The sequence below is a fragment of the Bison bison genome, unplaced genomic scaffold (assembly GCF_000754665.1).
Source record: "Bison bison bison isolate TAMUID 2011002044 unplaced genomic scaffold, Bison_UMD1.0 scf7180017864314, whole genome shotgun sequence".
Lineage (NCBI taxonomy): Eukaryota > Metazoa > Chordata > Mammalia > Artiodactyla > Bovidae > Bison > Bison bison.
This window is the reverse complement of record NW_011494886.1, coordinates 708,148-713,702: the sequence shown is the minus strand read 5'-3', so window position 1 is coordinate 713,702 and position 5,555 is coordinate 708,148. Positions and strand designations below refer to the sequence as shown.

The 5,555-nt window shown below is 34.6% G+C and overlaps 1 pseudogene; it reads left to right on the top strand.

The window, feature by feature from the left end:
• Positions 1-5,555, top strand: part of LOC104997840 — a 58,816-nt pseudogene that overhangs the window by 9,369 nt on the left and 43,892 nt on the right.

Here is a 5,555-nt window from a genome sequence, read left to right as displayed (position 1 = left end):
TTCTTTGCATTGATCGCTGAGGAAGGCTTTCTTATCTCTCCTTGCTGTTCTTTGGAACTCTGCATTCAGATGCTTATATCTTTCCTTTTCTCCTTTGCTTTCTCTTCTCTTCTTTTCATAGCTATTTATAAGGCCTTCTCAGACAGCCATTTTGCCTTTTTGCATTTCTTTTTCTTGGGGATTGTCTTGAGCCCTCTCTCCTGTGCAATGTCATGAACCTCGGTCCATAATTCATCAGGCACTTTGTCTATCAGATCTAGTCCCTTAAATCTATTTCTCACTTCCACTATATAATCATAAGGGATATGATTTAGGTTATACTTGAATGGTCTAGTGGTTTTCCCCACTTTCTTCCATTTAAGTCTGAATTTAGCATTAAGGAATTCATGATCTAAGCCACAGTCAGCTCCCAGTCTTGTTTTTCTGACTGTATAGAGCTTCTCCTTTGGCTGCAAAGAATATAATCAATCTGATTTCGGTGTTGGCCATCTGGTGATGTCTTTGTGTAGAGTCTTCTCTTGTGTTGTTGGAAGAGGGTGTTTGCTATGACCAGTGCATTCTCTTGGCAAAACTCTGTTAGCCTTTGCCCTGCTTCATTCTGTACTCCAAAGCCAAATTTGGAGAGGATCCCTTCTCCAAAGGATCTTCCCAACCCAGGGATTGAACCTGGGTCTCCTGCATTGCAGGCAGATTCTTTACCATCTGAGCCATCAAAGAAACGCATACATCATAGCAACTCATACTTATTGTACATATACTATGTATGGTTTCCAAACAGGCTCAAACATGTATTGAATATATTTGCTGAGCTCCTATTATGGACCAGACACTGTGGCAGGTGCTAAAGATATAGTGATGAACAAGACCAATAGGTTCCCTATGATAATGGAGATTATGTTCCAAGTTATACTCAAAGAATCTTTTACTTGTATCTGACTGAAATTCTCCCCACATCATAGAAGCAGTGCTAGTATACGGAAAGGAGAAATGATACCCTTATTTCACGTCAGTTGCAACCCTTGAGAATTATTCATGAAAATGCAGCAGCTACATTAGCTTACCTTTTAAATCCATTTAGAATCCTTGTTAGGCTATAAACTCAGTGGAAAGTCCCTTGGGTTAATTAGAGATTTTGTAGAAGTGATTCCTTATATTCCTTTTCACAATGACAAGCTCACCAGCATATGATACAGGGTAAAAACATAAGCAGTGGCTTTTTAATATACTTTGGTTCCTAATCATTCCTAATTGTCATAATGTTGCTGTAAATAGAAAAGCTTTGTAGTAAATCTGTACTCCCCCACCTAAGTCATAGGCTTCACTTTTTCTATCAAAGGAAAGTCAGTCTTCTATTTGGGACTCTGTCAGTTATGATCTTAAAACTGTTCCTAAACATTTGGATCTTAATTTCTCTTCAGTGCTCCATTAAAATATGAAAATAGCTATCTTTCTATGTAAAAGGTAAGAAAGAAAAATATCTTTTTATATAAAATATGGAAACCATATTGATGGTTTCTCTTTTTTTTATTCTATCCTTGGTGTGAAGATGATTTTAAGAAATAACTCCTACACAACAACAAGGCTTTCAGAACTGTGAAAGAAAAATCACATCATGAAACAAAATAATTCTCACTTTGTTCCTGGAAGAAAATGGTCATTGTTTCTTGTCTGTGAGGTCATTCTTGGTATAGTGAGTGAAATGGCAAGAATAATGGAGAAAAATAGCTGTGTGTAGCACAAAAGCCAAATGCATCTTTTCTATTACATAAATAATGATCAGCTCTTACTGACAGCTCTTACTTATTGACTGTCAGCAATATACTGACAACTGTCAGTATATTGTATATTTAGAAAAGAGGTGTTTGTATTCTTAGATATGATATGAAAAGCCTCATATCCCTCTTTCACTACATTTGTAGTGATTTAAAACATCAGTTGCAGCATGCACTGTGTATCCTGTCTACATAAAAATGTAATATATCTTTGAACAGACCTATCTCAAATGAAGCTGCTGGTAAACTACCTTTATATGTCTGATTCTAGAAGATCACAAATAGCATACATAAGAAATATCAAAAAAGTAATATCACACAGAAATCCAATTTGTTTCTTATTAGTGTTGAAAATTGTATTGATAGCTGTTTATAGCTTTTATTGATAACATCACATGGAAAGAAAGGTTGTAGGCATTTTAAATGACATTTTATGCCCCTTTAGAACTTTTAGTTTCTATATAATAATATTCAAAAATAATTGCAAAACATTCCACTAGTGAAAAATGGCAGCACGAAAGCAATTTCTCATTTTTGCTTATAAAATTCTTTAAAACCCAGGAAATATGTAAATAAGATTACCCACACTCTATTTAAATGAAGTAAATGTTTAATTTTAACCTTTGTTTTGATAGCTCTTTTTTTATATCTGCTATTGCAGAACCTCCAGTCTCCTGCAAAATTGCCCACAGTTATTTCTGAAGGATCTCTGGGGATGTTTTATCGTAATTCCTGAGTTCCACCAGATATATTATATGGTGTCATCCATTTTTCTTATCTCCAACTCTGACCTGCATCTGAGGATGCTCAATGCTGAGGGCTCTGTTGTCCATGGGCCATATTCATTCTACAGATGTCCTGCTCATCTCTTGAAGGCTACTGTGTTGGGAATGGCCCTCATTCTTTTGGACATTGCTATCTTTTATCAGATTATTTCCTCCTAGTTTCTCCATCAGTTGATGTGGTAAGTCCTCCAAGAAGCCAACATTTCTATTAATAATGGAATACCCTCTCTTGCTCCTGCCCTAAGTATATTTTCTGCTGAGCTTTCATTTTTCTAGTGGTCAGGTCTCAAACCCTGAGCCAACCTTGATTCTTCTCTTTTTTTCACATCCCACACCAATTTATAAGTACCTCCTCTTGGCTTTATCTTTAAATATATCCAAAATGTGATTATTTTCACCCCATCTACCTCTGCCATCTTAATCCAAGTCTAGCACCTCTTGCCTAGACTATCATAATAGCTTCCAATGTATGCCTTTGCTTTCAGTTTTGCCATTCAAACAGCAGCCAGAGTGATTATTAAAAAAAACCCACATCAGTTTTGCTCTAAACACTTTAGTGTTTTCTCTCTCACTCAGAATGAAACTCAAAGGATGTACTCTGTTTTACACAGCCCTTAGTGATCTTCTTCCTTGCTACCTAATACTTCATCATCTTCAACTCCCCTTTGCTAACTCACCACTTATTCTCAACTCATGTATTCATAAAACTTGTCTTTCTTAATTTTTTGCTCTCTGCAACTGTCACCTTCTCAGAAAAGCATTTCCTAATCTGACCACCTTATTAGAAAAAAAAGAGTGGTTTTCCCTCTTCACTTACACTCCACCTACTTTCTTGTCTCTTAACTGACTTTTTCATCTCAGCATTTTTTGCCATTAGATACATTAAATATTTATTTAATATATTTATCATCTTTCACTCCATGTCGAATGTCAGTTTCATGAAAGTAGCGATGTGATTTGTTTTGTTCATTACTAAGTCTCCAGAACATGGCAAGTAGTAGCTGTTCAATAAATATGTATCAATTAAATAAGTGGATATGATACTGGGACAAAATTCTAGTATTCTTGGATCTCTGACTAAATATTATAATAATAGCATTACATCCTGCTATAATAACTCCAAGCTGTTATGTCCAACAATAATACTACCATCAGTGATTAAGAAATATATTATTTGGTACTGAATGAATGGCCTCAAAAGTTTGATTACTGTTCAGGGAAAGTTTGGCTGCAAGTCTGGATAGCTGTAATGAGTATATCTTTAGATGCATTATAGCTAAATTATACTCATCATAAAACTCACATAAAGGATAATTTTTAGTTATCAATTTTTAATTCAATCAATAATATCTAAGGTTTTTCTAGTTATATTTTATATATTTTTTCTTTCAAAATTAAATAATTGAGAATATATACTCAAGAGAAAGAGTTGTATGAAAAGAAAATTTCTTATTCTATTTGTAAACCCAAAAGGGAAAATATTTGTAAATAAACAGGACTAATTTTTTTTACACAACTTATATGCATTTTTTAAATGTAAGTGTGGCTGTTTTTTCTTGCCTTTGTTTTCAATGTCTTTCTCCTTTCTAATCAAAGTAATAGTTTATTTTCTGTATAAATGATGGTGAATTTAAAACTTTCCTTCAGAATAATGTAATTTAAATGAGGCTATTTTAAAATGGGCCATCTGTCTGCAGGAAAGCCCAATTAGGCCTAAAAATCTATCCAAATAGATTTTTTGAAAGTCATGTAAAATTTTTGTTAATATCTTCAGTAAATCAGATTAGTTTCCTAGTCTATAATTAGCTTCACTAATCCCTGGACAATATTTCTAGCATCTAAGGGCTCTTGTAGACCAACAAGGGTGAGCTGCAAAGGATGGAGAGAGATGTAAGAAAAAGAAACAGTAGGTAATTAGGCCATAAAATCGTAATCAACAGTAATAAATTCCCTACGTTAAATAGCATTTATAACATCCTTTGAAGTCCTCAGAAGTCTCATGCTTGGGAAAAATATGAAGGTGAGGAAAATGAGATATGAGTAAAGAATGATCTTTTGGAACATGAAATACCAGTATAAAAACCTTTAGGTCAGGGGCAAACTTACTCTGCAAATTTCAATTTTAAGTTCTGAATTAGACAACCTCATTAAACAAACATTCTCAGTCATTACCAGAGTATCATTTCTGCAGTGCTGTGATTACAAAGAATGCCATAATTAGAATTTTCAATAGCAGAAGAAAAATTATTGTAATACTATTGTAATACTTTTCACCTGAAAAATGGAAACTTGCCTTCTTTCATCTAAAATAATGTAATGCTTAAAGGCTGCTGAATTGCAATTATTTTGGTTAATCTTTATATCCCAGTCTGAATGATTAATCCATCAAGGCTTAAAAATAAATTTGCAGGTGTTTTGATGGGGAATTCATTTCTAAAAATGCCTTAGATTTTTTCCCCCTTTTTTCAGTGAAGGTCATCAGAGTAGAATGGTAAAAAAAAAAAAGCTGTGATCTTCAAACTTTAGTGTGCATGTGAAGCATCTAAAAATTGCTGAGCCCTACCCCCAGAGTTTCTGAGCCAGTAGGTCTGGGTAGGGCCTAGCATTTTGTATTTCCAAAATGTTTCTAGGTGGTGCTTATGCTGATGGTCTAGGAATTATCCTCTGAAAACAGTGAACCACTAGCTTGTATTAAGGCAAGTGGTTACTCCACAAATCATTTTGTTTAAATTTATATCTATTTTTAATTGTAAAGATGTTATTTCTCATGCAAGAAAACATGTTTAAAATAGACTGTTCAAGTCTTTTAGACTCTGTGGGAGAAGGAGAGGGTGGGATGATTTGGGAGAATGGCATTGAAATATGTATAATATCATATATGAAACGAATCGCCAGTCCAGGTTTGATGCAGGATACTGGATGCTTGGGACTGGTGCACTGGGATGACCCAGAGGGATGGTATGGGGAGGGAGGAGGGAGGAGGGTTCAGGATGGGGAA